Raw genomic sequence first — 19381 nt, forward strand, 5'->3', positions numbered from 1 at the left:
AAAGCATCAATTCATACATCAGGTAGATTATATAGTCAGGTGGTAACAATTCAAAGTAAGTCATGGAGCAAGATCAAATCATTAATATGTGGAACAAAAGGATACTCTGAAGATTGTACTCATTAATGGAGAAGAGGCTTTATATTATAGTCATATAAATATTATCAGCTTCATACAGAGCTATGTATTAACATTTTGAAAATCTAAAATTGAAAGGATGGATGGCTCTAAACCATCATTCATATCTCAGTGATAGCATTGAGGGAAAACTTTGATAGTAAACTAGTTTTAAAAACCTGTTTAACAGCATTAATCATTAAAATGACCTTAATTATATAGCACTGAAGTTTGAAAATATGGAATAATATGTACTGGAAATTATAATGTGATTCACCCTGGGTTTAACTTTAGATTCTAAAAAAAAAGTCAGAGTAATTCAACTGAAATTTTGTTTGACCTATGTCTAATTGATGCTGAACCACTAAATATGTGACTGGTAAGAGTGACAGTTTCATTGTATGTTTCTGGCTAGAGTGATTTACAATATAACTTTCTGGAAAACATAAAACTGAATGGCATTTTTGACATTAGAACTAGGGAAATGCAACAAAATACTTCAGTGAAAGTCACACTATGCTTAATGCTGTGGATGTTTTTTTAAGTTTATTGATTTTGAGAGAGAGAGAGAGAGAGAGAGAGAGAGAAAGAATGAGACAGACAGGAGCGAGTGAGCATGAGCAGGGGAGGAGCAGACAGAGAAGGAGAAAGAGAAAATCCCAAGCAAGCTCCATGCTGAGCCCTATGATGCGTAGCTCAGTCTCAGTGACAGTGAAATCCTGACCTGAGCCAAAATCAAGAGTCAGATGCTTGGGGCGCCTGGATGGCTCAGTTGGTTGAGGGTCCGACTTCAGCTCAGGTCATGATCTTGCGGTTTGTGAGCCTGAGCCCCGTGTCAGGCTCTGTGCTCATAGCTCAGAGCCTGGAGCCTGCTTCAGATTCTGTGTCCCCCTCTCTGCCCCACCCCTGCTTGTGCTCTGTCTCTCTGTCTTTCAAAAATGAATAAACATTAAAAAAATTAAAAAAAAAAGAGTCAGATGCTTAACCAACTGAGCCACTCAGGTGTCTCACTAATGCTGTGGGAGATAGCATTTTAAAGAGATAAACTCTTATGTTGCTAATAATATCATCCTCCTTAACATAGCCCTCCGTTACTCATTTTCAATATGGATTTAAGAGTATTTTGGAAGGCAAGCTTTAAAATTCATTTAGGAATATAAACCTTTAAATTAACATTTATTACTTAGTGTATGTAAAATTTTATTACATAAATTATTTTATTTAATCCTTTCAGGAACCCTATAAAGTCAATATTGCCATCATCCATTTCATAAATAAGAAACTGAAGTTTAGGGAAATTAATTTATTCTTCTAGTTTCACAGCTGGTAAAAGAGAGAGCTGGCACTTGGGTTCAAGCACATATAGATTCAAAGTTCATGTTCTTCCACCTTGCACGATTCTGGGCAACAGTTAATGCATGGTAAATGACAAAAGAAGGGTTTTATTCTTCCGAAAATGAAAGTTTCCAAAATAAGCCTTTTAAAAAGCTGTATCATTATCAGTGGATTTGCTTAGGAAGTTGAAGGAAATAATATAGTATGTAATGGAATGTAGTTGATTACCTTAGTTCTTCTCTTAAAGAACTTGAAATTTCTTCAATGCTCTTACCCATTTTAAAAGGGAATACTTCTGAGTATCTTTTATGCCATTATGATTTAAATATTTTTGGTTAATTTATTAATATAGAATTATAAGTTCAAGCTAATTGTAAAAGGAGAACAAAGCTAACAGGAAAACTGTATCATTGTTGCTACTGAACTAACACAAAAATAATGCTATTGGTGCTTTAAATGAGAAAAAATAAAATTAAGAATATATATTAACATACTGCTATGAGAAAAATGAATAATAAGCACAGCATTAAAGCACAATAAAAATAAAGACATATAATAGACATTTTGAGTTCCAAAATAATAAGAGTTTAGAATAAATTTTATTTAGCTTTAAAATAACTTTGAAGTGCTTATTATTGGAAAAATCAAAAATATTGAATTTAAACTTATCACATCTGTGGATAATGAAATAGTTCTTGTTGCCATTTTGAAGAGGCAGTTAAATTGAAATGTTTTTAAATTTGAAGAAAAAGACTGATGAAAATGGGGAAGTGAGTTAAATTTTAGATTAAATGTAATATATTCATGGAAGGATCTTAGGATACTTTTATTGCTCCAAATAAGATTTATAAGGGGCTGAGAATAGACTAGTGCAGATCCATCAATAGCACATTATCAGTAGGAGATAGTTTTCAACATAGCCCAGAAGATTAGGGAAGGACACATAGAAAGTTAAAGAAGATATTCAAAAGAATAACAGGAGAGTAGATTTATATGGTAACTTTCATAAAGTAATGACTTTGAAGTGCCTTTAAGAAGAGAGAGATAGCAAGTCAACTGTTTTTCATGTACACTTAAAGTAATAGGCCCAACGACCCAGGAATAAGAAATTGTGAAGAGAGCTGCACAGGGCAGAAACATGCAAAGGGAGGTATGTCCAAATGTATACCACTCCAGTATTCTATGATCCATGCTAGACTGCTAGCCCTGGAAGTGAAGTTTTAGAAGTAGTTCAAGGCAAACATGGGTATGTTCCATACCTCTCCCTTGGTCATAGGAAACTAACATAGTATTAGAAAAATAGAAAACTAACTCCGTTTCTCGAGATGATGGAATAAATCAGTACTACTGTTTCCTTCCAGTTGCGGTGGGTACAATATTTTGTTTGGAAATGCCTTAAGTTGTGTTCTCTTCTCATCTGATCTCACATTTAGTCCAAATCTCATGATCTGTCTTGAAGGCAGCCGTATGGCTGGCTGTGGCTTGAAGCTCTCAGTAGCAGTGACCAGCCCATTTGCAGGCCAACACTATAGAGTGATTTTATGATGATGTAGTCTAAGCAGGACAGTTAAAAAATCATTTCAGTACCGAAGTGTAGCAGGTGAGGATTTAAATAGACTCAAAAATAAAAACTTAATCTTTTTTTTATTCTGTTAATAACTGGAGATGTACCCTCTTAAAATTTTAAGGGTGCAGTACAGTATTGTTGACTATAGGTTCAATGTTGTACAATAGATCTCTAGAAAGTATTCATCTTGATTAACTGAAACTTTATGCCAGTTGATTAGTAACTCTTCACTGCCCTCTACCTCCAGCCCCAGAAACCACCATTTCACTCTGATTCCAGGTGTTTGGTTATTTTAGATATCTCATGTAAGTGGAATCATGCAGTATTTGTCCCTGTGTCCGGCACATTTTATTTAGCCTAATGTCCTCAAAGTTCATGCATGTTGTCATGTAATACAAAGTTCCCTTCTTTTTAAAAGCTTGATAATATTCCATTGTATGTATACCACATTTTCTTTACCCGTTCATCTCTTGAGGAACATTTCGGTTGTTTCTGTATCTTAAATATCGTGAATAGTGTTTCACTGAAAAAAAGTAAAAAGCATGGGAGTGTTTGTATTCCTTTGAGATCATGATTTCAATTCTTTCAGATAAATAAATAGTAGTAGGATTTCTAAAGTTTCTTTTCTATAATTGAAGAGATTTTTCAATTCTGTTTTTCAGTGTTCAATTCAATGTTTCAGTTTTCTAGACTTTCTATTTTGAGCACCCCTTATCAGTCCCTTGACAGCTCCTCTATGGTGCACAACTCCAGGCAAGCCCTACACAAAGACCATGCCATGCAAAGTGTCTCCCAGAGCTCTGCAATGCAGTGCCCTGCTATCTTGTCAGGATGAAAACAGTAAATTCAGCCAGTTCAGGACTGCTAGCCTTACACCCCATTCTTCCTGAAGTTGTTTCTAAATAAAAAGGCATGGGTACCAACATCTGATTTTGGGGTGTCGTTTGTCCATGCTTACTTCTCTGAAATATTGTCTCATGGTTCTTTGCTCAATGATCCTTGCAAGTCGCTGATATGTGGGGAATTCTGTGAGGAAGGATGTGTTTAGGACCTCTGGTGGAGGTAGGGGTGAAATTTCAGTTTATTATTGATTGACCATAAGTTTTTCTTACATTAGGACTCTAAAGGTTTTCTCTCCAAAGATTTTAATGTTACATCAGTAGCCTTATCTCTCTGGACTCTGCCAACAGCATTTGCCAGCAACTGTTGGTGGATTAAGTGCAAGTTGGTAATTTGACACCTGAAGTACTAAATGAATGTGTTCTCCTAATCCTTGTTCAGTAGGGTTGTCATTTTATGAAATTTCACTTCATCTATTGTTAACTCTAAGCTGAAGCTTAACACATAAATGACTGATTTGGATCATATGCATTCTTTGAAGCTGTAATTAGAATTGTTATTTACCACTATTGCTTTCCTGTCTCTTCTAGTAAACTATATTTTTATCTATCTATCCATCCATCTATCTCATTTTTGTGTAATAAAAACTAACTTTAACTCATTGATTTCTTCTTTAGTGTAACCTTAGACCAATATTTAAGAGTGAATATACACTCCTCTAAACCCTGCTAAGTAATTGTCAGTCTGGGCAAGTCACTTAACCTTTCTGGATCACAATTTCTTCATATGCAAAAATGATTTTGGAACAGATAATCTCTAAAATTTCCCTAAAATCTATAATTCTATGAATATGATGCTCACTTATTGACATGTTGATACTTAAGTATAGTTAGTTGCTACATAGGACATTGCTCAGCTGCTGGCTTTGGAGTCAGAGCTACTGTAGTAGTTACAGTACCATTTAGGGCCAGGAAAGTGATTGAATCAAAGTACCTTTTGCTCAGCAGACCTGAACAGTGCTATAATAAGTGGTACCAAGGTTTAAATAAGAAGCCTCATTTGGAGGTAGGATCTATATTTCATAGCTAAATAAATGACAACAACAAAAGCAAAAATTCACAGAAATGGAAACAAGGAGTCTTAGGAAATGATTTTGTAGAATAAGAAGGGAACTAAATCTTTTAGGGTCTTATATCAGTGTTAAGACATTAGTAATAAAACAATGAACAGGTGAGAGACATTGAAATGTTTTAGGCAAGGGAGTGACATAGTTAGGTTTGAGTTTTAGGTTAATAATACTTATGGCAATAAAAGTGGATTGAAAAAGGCTATCCCAGTGGAACAGAAAAGGGAAGAGACAGGTCTCAACAGAGGTGGTGGTTGGAGAGACTGGATCACAAGCAGATCCAGCTATAAACAGCCATCAAAGAGGGTGTGAGGGGAAATTGTGGAACCAAAGGTGGACACTGCATTCTTCAGTTCTTTATTCATGGCTTTCCTATATCTTCAATCAGACTGTACTCAACTTGAGATTGAGCCTATGATACCTATTTCATTTTTATCCCCCATAACTTCTAGCAGAGACTGGATTCAGTTTTTGCTCAGTAAATATTTTTCATTTGTCTTCACCAATTACACCAGAATAATATCTCTACAAGCCAGTATTTTGACCTGATAGTATTTTGTATACTTGTGTGCTGTCAACCTTTTCCAGAGGCTTCCTGACATGATATTGACAATTACTAGAAGCTTTGTGAAATTAGGCCCTCTTTATTATAACATCAATAAACCTGACTTGATAATAGCTATTGATATCAATAAAGTTTAAGTGTTTTACCCATTATGTGTCACTGGAATGCTAACTGACATTAATGCTAATAATATTTTTTAAAGTTTTTTTTAATCTTTATTTTTGAGAGAGAGAGAGAAAGAGCATGAGCAGGGGAGGAGCAGAGACAGAGGGAGACAGAGAATTGGAAGCAGGCTCCAGCCTCTGAGCTATCAGCACAGAGCCTGATGTGGGGCTCCAACCCACAAGCCCTGACATCGTGACCTGAGCCAAAGTCGGATGCTTAACTGACTGAGCCGCCCAGGTGCCCCATGACTATTTTTTTTAATGCTGTTTTATGAACTCATGTTCTCCATGAAGGCAAGGAGAACACTTCACATAACTTCTCTATTTTCTCTATCTCAGTATATAAAATAGACTAGAATCTTTTTAAAGTTTCAAACTTTTCTTTTCACTATAAATATATTAAACTGTGGCATAAATGCATATGTACATAATGTTTGTGATTCATTGGCTTTGACCAATGGCTCCCAAACTCACAGGGCTACTTAAGTAGCAAAGTTCATGAAATAGTCTCATTAGTTAAAAACCCTGATTAATTGTTTAAAATATAAACACATACACACACATTTATGTTTATGGGAAAATTACTATTCAGTATGTGCCAATTGGTGGATCAAATCCTTTAAGACATAAAATTTAATGTAAATAAATACTAAATAGAATCCTTGGAAGTAAAAAAAAAAAAAAAAGGATCGCAGACATAGATAACATAATTCAAGCTCTCTGGATTCATACCTAATCAGAAAACAAGTAGATGGAGGGGATTCCTCAACATATGTCGATTAAGCAACACTGTGCATCACGCATTGTTTTTGGTGCCCATGATATATCAGTGAGCAGAACAGAAGCAGATCTCTTCTTAGTGGAGCTTATGTTCTAGTGAGAATGAGATTTTATACAGTACTGCCAAAAGGCAATTTATTGGATTGTGCTGAGTTGTGGAGTTAAGAAATATTGATGATCTAAAAAGGAGGAGGAAGTGTCTCAATGATAATATTAAAAATGGCTATAGGAATCAGAACACAATAGAGATTTCTGGGTAGCTGTCATAAATGCCCTGTTTCTATTAGTAATTTTCTGCAAAGCCTGTCTCCTTTTCTCTCTAACAATTTCTATTTCTTGATGTGATGACTCTTTGCAAGGCAGGGTACTTCTCATTTCCAGAGAACTATATCATTCCTCTGGTGACTGAAGTTATTTGTGGGTGGCCTATTTTATGCCTCTTCTCTTCCACCTAAGTGAAATTGTACTATATGCTGTGTGCAATTTATCGATTAACTGTACTATGAAAGGTATAGGGAATGATACATGCTGATGACCTGCATGAGGGTTTGCTTCTGTTAAGCTATATGCTCTTGTTTCTTTTAAGACAAAATATCAAGTAAAAGTTCTGTTGGAAATTTTATCTCTGAAATCTACTCCTTTCAAAGAAAACAAATCCATAATCTATAGGCAATTTGTGGCTTTCTCATGAAAGCACTGTGACATCAAAAGTGGCTCCATTTAATTTTATTTGGATGAGTAACAATATTTTACAATAAAATTTCATTCACTGACATGCCTATAGAGATGCTAGAATGTTAGACAAGAGATATATACTTTAAAAAAAAAACAGGTGAGGTGGTATACTGAACTATCCTAATAATTATAGCTAAAAGAACATGCATCTTGTAGAGAAATTTGACCATCATAATACAGATCACATGTCTACATGAAATAAACTTATCAGGCTGTTACTGAATTATTCTCATTTATAGACATAGCTTTAAAGCAAATATCACTAATTGCATGTATATGGTATTAATGTTTAACCACCCTGGTATTTCATTATCAATGATTGTTATATGTGAATTTTGCTTTTGGAATTTTAATTCTGACAACCATAAACCAATGAAGAAAATACATTATAATTTTTTTTACATGTATTCATTTTTGAGAGATGGAGAGAGACAGAGTACAAGCAGGGGAAGGGCAGAGAGAGAGGGAGACACAGAATCTGAAGCAGGCTCCAGGCTCTGAGCTGTCAGCACAGAGCCTGATTGCGGAGCTTGAACTCACAAACCCCAAGATTATGACCTGAGCCAAGTCGGACTCTTAACTGACTGAGCCACTCAGGCGCCCCTGAAGAAAATACATTATAAAATATTATATATCATTCATGTTTATTGAGGTTGGACATGGTCACAAAGGGACTCAAACTATTTAAGGAGATCTCTGATTTGCCATTATGCCTAAGTGTGTATGTAGTTCATTTCAATAATCTTTTACATGCAAGTGTTCTACTCATCAAGTAGTTTCAATATTTTATAAGAAATTATGAACGCATAGATGTAGTATGAAATGAATTCATTCAAAAACTGAAATGGATGAAGGAGATAAGGAGTTGTCTTGCTTAGACTATTGGTTAGTTTACATTATAGGTAGAAAAAAGTGTATTTTTTATGTTTCTCAGAGGCTGGGGTGACGAAACTGCTCTGGGCTAGATTTCTCCCCAGTTAGTGGTTTCAGGGGGACAGATTATACTTCTCAGGATTCTGTGTAGGAAGAGTAAGAAGAGAATCAGAAAAGATGGGATCATATGAAGGGGTGGGACCTAACACCTCTTCTGTAACCTCCAAACCTTTAGTGAATTTAATTAAAGTCACAAGATGCATGACTTAGTAAATTTTTCTAAATAGATACCGAAACAAAATGGCAGGAACAGAGATAAGAAAACAGTGGTGAAGTAAATATGCATGAATAGAAAATAGAACATTTATAGTGCCCCAAGTTGTGATAATAGAGTTTGGATGAAGATCACAAGAGAGACGTTAACTCCATTTCACATGGATTATTTTATAATTATTATACTATATTATACTGTGTTATATTATATTATATTAATTATATTATATTATATTATATTATATCATTATACTATATATTATATTATATTGTATATATTTCATAATTATATTAAGCAGCAACCACCTTTATTCTGCCTACCTATGGCTCTCTTCTCACCTCTGTGACTTGAGTTATCTTTTATATTCAATAACTTGTCAGATGCTCTTTTTTCATAAAGCCAGACTTCCAGCAGGTATCCAAATAGTTATAATTTATTATTGCTACTTATTGGTATTTTTGTGCTAATTTTCTTATTTAATTTAGCAATGCTGGGTGCATGTCTTCTATTTTGGCACTCTGTAGAACATGTGTTTAAATTTTTTTTTTTAAGTTTATTTATTTATTCTGAGAGAGAGACAGAGAAAGTACAAATGTGGGTGGGGGGACAGAGAGAGAGGGAGAGAGAGAACCCCAAGCAGGCTCAGTGCTGTCAGAGCAGAGCCCAACACAGGGCTCAAACTTATGAACCGTGAGATCATGTGTGACCTGAGCTGAAACCAAGAGTCAGATGCTTAACTGACTGACCACACAGGTGCCCCATATAGAACATTTGTTTAATGATGACTGTAGTAACAAAGGACTTTACATTTACCACCATTCAACCTTGGCTTAATAAGAAGTGAAGCATGCCGCCTTTTTACCACAGCTGCATTCACCAGCAATGCATACCCCCCAAAACAGAATCAGCACAAAATAACGTGCTTTTTATCTACAATTCAACTGATTGCAAGGAATCCACAAAATATGCAAAGTTAAGGGTGTTGTTAACATTTATGAGTTTATATACTAAGAGTGTGGGTTCAGAAGAGAGTCGCATAATCAGTAACTTGCCAGTGCAGATCTTCAGGGTCATATTCAATATTTGTGTCTATAAATCCAGGTTTTTCCAGCCAGCTGTACATAGACAAAGGTATCTTGAAACAACAATAATTCTGGGGTCTTTTGCTGCATGTATACCCACAGAAAGTCCCTCTCTCTTTTCTTCTTTTTCCTTAGAGGATTATTTCTCTCTTCATTTAGCAGCTCCTCATTCAGTATCTTCTCTTTTGTAAGAAAGGCCATGATGAACTCCTGTCTCTGCCTATACTATGATGTGAGTAGCAATTTCTTTCATTAACAAAGTAAAATGCAATAACAAGACAAGTCTAATCTTTCTAAAGTACCCTGCTACATTTAATACCGCCATTTATTTCACATTGGAGATGTCTAATTAAATAGATATAAACAGATAAGGGATTGAATTAAGAGATTGGTTCTCCCAGATGGTGTGCTACTTGGCCACAATTAAATTCTGATTTTTTCTTTGGCTACACAGCCTTTCCTGGATTGTACTAGGCTATTCTTCCTTCATTGTGTTGTATTTTTTGTGGTGAAGCCACTACAGAGGTCCCCAGTCCTAAACAAGAAAAGGAATCTTTTTAAAGCCTAGGGACTTTGAGACCAAAAATGTTTATTTCAGGGGAAATCATACCTGAGAAGACCTAGGATGAATGTGGCAGTGAAAAGCAAATACTGCTTTAGAGAGTAGCCAGTTCAAGTAAAAGGAAGGAACAGAGATGAGGAAGCCCTAAAGCCTGGGAAAAAGCCAGAGGCCAACTACTTCCTCCAGAACTGAGAATCAGCAGGAACTAAAGAAAGCAGAGGCAAGTGGTGACAGCTGACTCAGTAACAAACCCGATTAAGGTTCTTGAGCTCCCTTGTATCTTTCTTCTTCTCTTCTTTCCTTTCTCCATAAGTTCTAGCCGTCCTTCATAGACCCTGTTTCCAGTATTTAAGGAGCAATACCTTGTGCCAGACTTTGGGCTAAGAGTGCTGGGAATATAAGGTGACAGTGACTTTAAGAAGCTAAGTGACACCAATTATAAAAGTATGAGATGGTGAGGACAGGATGCTTGAGGGGCATGTAGAAAGTAATACATCTCAGGATTAAGAATAAGTTAACCTTTCTCAGATATAGGGGGAGAGTATGATGCCTTTAGGGGCTTGCAAGAAAGCCAGTTTGATTAGAACCCAGAGTACTTGGTTGTGTGTGCTAGAGACAGCAGTGCAGCAGAGGGGTGCATTACATGGCAAAGTGTAGAGAAACAAAGTTTGAAAGATAAACGGGGACTGGTGGTAAAGATGTTCAAAAAAATATAATAATTTACACATTATCCAGAGGACAATGGATAACTGTTCAAGTATTTTAATTAAAAAGTGACATGATTAGATTTGGGTTTTTGCAAGATCACTTCGGCTGCCCTGTAAAGAGAGGATCAAGAGGAAATGAAATTTATCTATTATTCATTAAAGTATTGAAATTGGTCAGGGAGCATCTTCACAGACATCTCTTCATTTACTTAAAAAAACTGAGATTGAAGATTTTGTTTTGTGACTTAGAAACACCATAGTTAAAAAAAAGGGATCATCGTAGTTAAAAAAAATTAAAATAGGAGAAAAAGCAACCGCATTTGTGCATGTATGGGGCTTACTTCTCAGATTTGAGAATTACTTTTATAGCAATTTCTTTATCCCATAAATCTCTAGACTCACACACACACACACACACACACACACACACACACACACATAGTTTCTATCACAAAAGCAACAATTATCATTCCCATTTGCATTTGTTCTAAAAAATAAATGAAAGGGGTTAACACTGCCCTGCCCTTAGTGTCTTATCTGAAATGGAAATGGATCCATACTATGGTTTGTCATGATTACTGGTCAAAGCTTGACCAATATCTTCCATTTTAGAGACATCCTTTGTTATGAAGACCAAAAACATTTCAGCCTAACACTAAGCTCTCACATATTGCTTACAGACCCTCAACTGATAATAGTAATCATTCACCATATTTGGGTTGCAAAATGTACCAGTTTTCATCACAGGATTATTATTACTTCCTGCTTAAAGAACTTTATCAATAGTATAGTGATAAGAGCAACTTCAAGGGACTGATACGCGTTTGCATGTTGGAGCTTTTCTCTTTCCCAGACCAGTCATGGAGGCTGCATTTGCTTTGCTTCCTCAGGAGAATTGTTTATAGCACAGAATTATCACACAATTTAACACAGCTGGCACGCTGGCCTCAAGAGAAAACCAAAAAAGATTGGGGAAGATAAATGGCAGGTAGGTCAAACAGGCTAAGAAAGGGGCCTGGAGAATAGAGAATCTCATTATAAGTTTAAGATATTTTAAATCTCTGGAACTTTCTTTTCATACTCAGCTAAATTCTACTAAGATTGCAAAGTAATATTATTTGATTATTAGTCTTCCTCTGACCACATTTAATATACTTTTCAAAAAGCTCTTCCAATTTATTACCTCTTTTCATCTTTGTATGTCTTTCGAGATACAGAGTATAATATATTCTTGTCATTTGTCATTTGAAGACAATGAGGTACAAAATATTAAATAACTTATCCAAGGTCATATAATTAATGAATAACAAAACAATAATAAGACTCCAGTAAAAGTCCTAATCCTAGCCTCTTTCAACTGAGTGGTGATCAAAACAGATTTGGTTATAATCATTAAGTTCTACAAACAATTAAAAATAGAGTCATTTGATTCATTGTCTGGGGTTTGCTAGAACAAATACTAGCAAAGATGAGGAATATATTAGAATATGAAAAAAAAATTGATTTTGTGAAGAGATTTCTTATCAGCATCCAATTTCCTTGCTTTTCCTTTTCCTTGCTTTTCTATTTCCTTGGTTTCTGCTCCTATTTTATTCCTTCCCTCTACTTACTTTGAGTTTGTCTTCTTTTTCTAGCTTTTAAGGTGGAAATTTAGATATTTGACTTTAGATATTTCTTCTTTTCTGATATAAATATCTAAAGTTCTAGGTTTCCTCTAAGCACTGTTTTAGATTTATCCTACAGATTTCGATAAGATGTATTTTCATTTTCATCCAGCTGAAAATAATTCCTAATTTTCCTTGATATTTATTTATTCATGTACTTTTAGAAGTGTTCAAATGTCCATATACATTAATATCCATACATATAAGGAATGTTCAGATGCATTTTGTTACAGATTACTAATTTAATTCATTTGTGGTCATAGAACATAGTTTGTATGATTACAATCATTTTAAATTTACTGAAAATTGTTGACAGAGCAGCCCAGGTGTATCTTGGAGAGCATTTCATATGCATTTGGAAGGAATATGTATTATGTAGTTGCTGAGTGGAGTGCACTAAAATGTCAATTAGATTCATACTTCTTTTGGATCCACTTGTTCTATGAATTACTGAGGCAGGGCTTTTGAAATTTCCAGCTCTTACTATGAATTTATTTATATCTTCTTAGATGTCTGTCAGTTTTGTTTTCTTTTATTTTGAAGCTCTTATTTTAGTTGCATTGACATTAGGGTTTTTATTTCTTCTTGAAGAGTTGGCCCTTTAATTTATTTTAAAAAATTTTTTTAATGTTTATTTATTTTTGAGAGAGACAGAGACAGAATGTGAGTGGGTTAGGGGCAGAGAGAGAGGGGGACACATATTCTGAAGCAGGCTCCAGGCTCTGAACTGTCAACACAGAGCCCGATGTGGGGCTTGAACTCATGAGCTGTGAGATCATGACCTGAGCCGAAGTCAGACACTCAACTGACTGAGCCACCCAGGTGCCCCAAGAGTTGGCCCTTTTAAATGTATAGCCAGTTCTTATTATCCATGGTAGTTATGTTTTGTAATGTCACTGTGAATGCTGAATTACTGGATACTGAACCATTGCTCCTAGGAAAAATATATACATATAAGTACATATATGACATAGATTAAATCCTAAAAAACATGCCCTGGTAGATTTTACTCTCTTTTCTACAAAAGAGAAAAATGAAGCTCAAAAGTTTTAAGTGACTTGCCCGAGGTCACTCCACCAACAGGTGCTAGAGTTGGGATTTAAACCCTGTCCGTCTGGCCCCAGACATGTAGCTTATTGTATTACACCACATTGCCCTTTACTATCTCTTTATTCTGATGATCTCAGTATGAGAGCTGCAACACAAAGGCAAAGCATTATTTTGTTCAACCTCAGCTTGGAATGTGCACATCAGAAGACTAAAATTATTCCCCACTCTGCACATGTCCACAGGTGACCATAAAATGATGGGTAATATTGATTTTGAGATTATAAATAAATTTTAGCCAGTAGCAAATTCACAATATGGAATCCACATGTAATGAGGATCAACTGTATCTCAGTTTATAAACAAAAAGTTGATAGGTAATAACTAATAATCTTTGTTCTGAAGTCTATTTTATCTGACCTTAACATAGTCTTTTTCTTTTTCTTTGATTAGTGTTTTTTTCATGGTTTATATTTTTCCACCATTTTACTTGTAATTTAAATGTCTGTATATTTAGAGTGAGTTGCTTTTAGACAGCATATAGTTGGGTCTTGAATTTTTATAAAATCTGACAACTTTATTCTATTAATGTCTTATCAATTTATATTTAATATAATTACCATTATGATTTAAATATATCACATTGCTATTTATTTTCTATTTGTCTCATCTTTACTCATTCCTGTTTTTCCTCTTTTCCTTTTTTTTTTTTTTTTGCAGTAAGCGATTTTTAGGATTACATTTTGTCTTCACTTGTTTATTTTTTCTATACCTCTTTCTTTTGTTTCTTTACTTTTTTCTCTTGGGCAGTGGCTCATGTGGATTCTTGAGCCTCTTAAGGAGTCCATAAGGTAAAAATTATTTTCACAGTAATATTAAGAGTCATTTGCATTTCCCTTTCTTTATTTCACAAATTTACCAGATGGTTTTTGAGAAGGTATATGCCATATCATGTTATATTATTAAAGGTGAAGGAGATTTGAGAATCTGTTTTTTCTGAGGTCAACATTAAGGAAATTTGCAAAATGTGAAATAATGACATGTTTTTCACTATTTTTTGTTTTGTTATAGTAATTTTCATTAAAATATGTTGTATATATATTATATGAGTCTATTACTAGTTTTAAGCAAACATTTAAAAATAAATAACAATGTGATAAAAAACTGATAGATAAAATCCATATAAATAACTTCTTTAGAGTCTTCATAATTTTAAGACTATAAGGCTGCTCTAAATTATACCAGATGTGTCTCTAACTTACCACAGTCTGCTGCAAATATTATACTATATTGTATATAGTATAAGAGCATTGCAATGATATCTTTTTCTCACCTTCCATTTGTTTGGTGCTATTGTTATTATACACTTTATTTCTACATATGTTATGAACTCCACAGAACATTGTTAAGGTCTTCTCTTTAAACTGTCTTTTACCCATATATTTACTATTTCCAATAATCTTCGTTTATCTGTGAAAATACAAATTTCCTTCAGGTGTCATATTTCTTCTGCTTGAAAAATTTCTTTCAACATTTCCTGCAGTAGAGCCTGCTGTCAATGAATTTTCCCTAGATAGGGAAATCTTTAGGAGTTATGAATATCAGTTAGTTTTGATGAGTGACTAAATTAGAGCCGACAGCAAATAGAAGAGAGATATTTTAGAACCAGGGTTGGCAAAATTTGGCAACTGATTAGATGGGGTGAACTGTGGCATACTAAAATGCCCATTATACATCATAGCCAATGTAATAAGTATAAAAAGTAAATATTGGGAAGGTATATCCAAAAGTATTATTATTTGTAGATGATAAGATAGTCATTTAGAAAACCCAGAATTCACTGAAAAATCACTATACTTAATAAATGAATTAATGTGTGTATGAAATCAATAGCTATCCTGTATACAAGAAATAACTTATTAGAAAACATAATGGCAAACTACAACAGTGGCAGTGACAACAATTAACTATTTGAAATACCTGATGTAAGGAGCTACTAACAAGAAATGTGGGGGCACCTGGGTGGCTCAGTAGACTAAGAATCTGACTTCAGCTCACGTCATGATCTGACAGTTCATGAGTTCAAGCCCTGCATTGGAGGTATATGCCATATCATGGCATTCTGTGTCTCCCCCTCTCTCTCTGCCTCTCCCCAACTCACATTCTGTCTCCCTCTGTTTCTCAAAAATAAACATTTAAAAAAAGCAATGTAAAAAGCTGATAAAAACAAAACTATAAAGGAATTAAAAGAAAAACAAATAATTAAAAAGGTTTATCTTGGAATTAGAAACTTAATATTGTAATTTGTCCATTCCCTCCAAATGAATCCACAGACATAATTAATTCATAATAAAAATTCAAGCAGATTAATTTGATGATTTCATTCTAAATGTTTATTGTGAATGAATGAGAGTATGATATAACAAACTTTTAAATGCTAAGGAACCCTGTCTTCCTATATATTGACATATATTAGAAAGTCATAATGATCCTAGTACAGTAATAAATATTCAGATTACTGAAATAGAATAAAAATCATCACCATATTTAAATTTATATCAGGATTTATTGCATGATGAATATGAGCCAAGTTGGTAGGAAAATGAGTTAATAGTATTGGACAGGAGCTGCTATGGAGAAAAAATAAAATTAGACATGTACTTCATAATACATGTAAAATAAATTTCAAGTAGCTTTAAAGATTTGAAAGTAAAATAAAACCACAAAATTACTAGAAGAAAAATACAAGTAGACATCTGTGTGATCTTGAGTTTGATGATTCTTTAGCATAATTAAAAGATAAAAAAATTAAGAAAATTACTCATTTTGACCCATTTAAAATACATTACTGGGGCACCTGGGTGGCTCAGTTGGTTAAGTGTCTGACTTTGGCTCAGGTCATGATCTCGCCATTCCCTAGTTCAAGCCCTGTATCAGGCTCTGTGCTGACAGCTCAGAGCCTGGAGCCTGTTTCAGATTCTGTGTCTCTCTCTCTCTCTCTTTATCTCTCTGCCCCTCACCTGCTTGCGCTCTGCCTCTCTCTCTCAAAAATAAATGAACATTAAAAAATAACAATAATAAATAAATAAATAAATAAATAATAAAATACATGACTAACTAAAAGTATTTAAAGCCAAATACTATTAAATTCCACCTATGAATTTAAAATGAAACCAACAATTCATAAAATACTGTGATAGACAAGGGCTAGATATAATTAATATATGAATTCAATTTACTAATTAATATGGATAATATGCCTATACATTAATTAAAAAGTTGGGCAGGGGCGCCTGGGTGACTCAGTCGGTTAAGCGTCCGACTTCGGCTCAGGTCATGATCTCTCAGTCTGTGAGTTCGAGCCCCGCGTCGGGTTTTGTGCTGACCGCTCAGAGCCTGGAGCCTGTTTCAGATTCTGTGTCTCCCTCTCTCTGACCCTCCCCCGTTCATGCTCTGTCTCTCTCTGTCTCAAAAATAAATAAACGTTAAAAAAATTTAAAAAAAAAAAGTCGGGCAAAGCATATGAACGGGCAATTTGTAAAAAAGCAAAAGCAATTCACAAAGTGACATATGACAAGATTTTTTGGCTTCAGTAATAGGGAGGGGATATTAGAGATAAGAATTAGGCCACAAGAAAGAACATGTAGGATAGGTTAGAAAGGAGAAAATAAAAGCTTAAAAGAAGAGCAAGAAAAATGTCAAAAATAAGATGTGTAATAAATACAACTACTTTTGGGGCGCCTGGGTGGCGCAGTCGGTTAAGCGTCCGACTTCAGCCAGGTCACGATCTCGCGGTCCGTGAGTTCGAGCCCCGCGTCAGGCTCTGGGCTGATGGCTCGGAGCCTGGAGCCTGTTTCCGATTCTGTATCTCCCTCTCTCTCTGCCCCTCCCCCGTTCATGCTCTGTCTCTCTCTGTCCCAAAAATAAATAAACGTTGAAAAAAAAATAAATTAAAAAAAATAAATAAATACAACTACTTTTTATTATAAATACTTCACTCCTTGGGTGAAATATACTTTCTTGTTACAGTGAAGTCAGTTTGAGCCATGTCATTTTCTTTGACTAAAGAAATGCCTAATCAGGACAAAGTTTTAAGAACCACTTTGTTCTTTGCAAGATTTTCTTTTTGTTACCATGATGGAGAATGTACCAAATAGAAACTTCTGGGGTATCATGCAGCAGACCTCCAGCCAACGTATAGTGGTTGGAGTCTTAGCAAGAAATAGTAGTCTTAGTGAGAAATAGAACTTTGTTGTCATCAGCCACTGAAATGATGAGGTTACTTCAGCAAAATATAGCGTATTCTGGTCTACTTTATGTTTTTTGGCTTCCTGTTGGAAATTTGACTGACACATAGGGTAGAGATTCTAAACAGAAGAGATAATCTATCTGAAGTATGTGTACAAAGAAGAGAAGGTTTGGTGGGAGAGAAATATTAAAAGGTTGGTTTGTTATAAGTAGAAAGTGATGAGAAATAAATGTAGTAAAAAGGAAAAAGATGATAGAGAGTAAACTGTCAAATGTCTGAATGAGGGATTTGTATTTAGTTGAAGACTTGGATGGCATTGCTTCAGTTTGGAGACTACTACTTTTTTCTTCTTCCTCATTATTGTGTCTATTAATTATTATTATCTAAAGTATTCATATGGGAAAAGGAATAGTTACAATGGAGTAGTGGCACTCCAAATTATCAGTGGATAAGTATGTTCCCTATTGCCTCTGATCCAAATAATAAGTCATAAAACTCATATGACCCTTGGAGTTTTTACCAAAAGAATCTTAGTAACACTTCTTGGTATGTCAACTGTCTATTTTCCAAGGTGGCTAAAGAATGGAAAGATATCCACAGAGAATGCAGGTAACAGAGAAGTTATGTGCTAATATACAGCTTTTTGTATCATAAATAAGACTAACATGAAGGTGCCCACAGTTCTAGCCTACTGCTGGACCTAATAAAGTACATTGGCTCAGCAGTTATAAAGCTTGGAGTTGCTGTTTTTGTGCAAAGATTTCAGACCCATGGTGGGAGACTGAGACATAAACTGTGTTTGCCTCTTTGGATGGTAAATGACACGCTACTTTGCAGTATGTTTAGTGTGAGAACACTGGGAGGCTGTGTGCAGGTCACAATTACCTGTAGTGGCATGGCAGCTTTGAGATATCCTATATGTGAATACCAACGGCTTCCATGGCTTCCCCCCCATTTAACCTTACTCTTTTTCTTAACTGCATTTTATTTTATTTTTTAGTTTATTTATTTCTTTTGAGAGAGAGAGAGAGAGAGAGAGAGAGAGAGAGAGCAAGCACACATGTGAATGTGAGCAAGGGACAGGTAGAGAGAGATAATCCCAAGCAGGCTCTGTGCTGTCAGGGCAGAGCCCTCTGGGGATGGGGAGGGGCTCAATCTCAGAAACTGTGAGATCATGACGTGAGTCGAAATCAAGTCAGACACTTAACCAACTAAACTGCCCAAATGCCCCCTTAACTGCCTTTTCTAAACTTTGCTGTGTTCTCTGTCTTCCGACATCCTTAAAGTCTATGTACACCATGTTTCTGTCTTTAGCCATTACTTCTTTCTCTGCATGATCTTTCTGATGGTTCTCCTTAGAGTTCAGTATCAGATACATTTGGTAACACCTACACGTGTGTCTCTAGATCAAACTTTTCTACTGAGATCCAGGATTGTGTCTTTATTTCCCTGATATCTCAAAATCAAGTTGCCCTAAATGAGTTTATAATTGTCCCTCTAATGCAGAACTAATGGTACTATCATTCACCAAAACAGTAAGTCAAACAGACAGGATTTCACCCATAAGATTCCTTTCTTTTGCTTCTTTTTATTTTTTAAAGACTTTTTTTTAAGTTTGTTTATTTTGAGAGAGAGAGAGAGAGAGAGAGAGAGAGAGGGAGAGGGAGAGAGTACACATGTGGGGAAGGGGCAGA

Source organism: Lynx rufus, unplaced genomic scaffold (assembly GCF_022079265.1).
Source record: "Lynx rufus isolate CCGP_SWC_20201006 ecotype Redwood Valley unplaced genomic scaffold, mLynRuf1.p SCAF_8, whole genome shotgun sequence".
In the NCBI taxonomy this organism is placed as follows: Eukaryota; Metazoa; Chordata; class Mammalia; order Carnivora; family Felidae; genus Lynx; species Lynx rufus.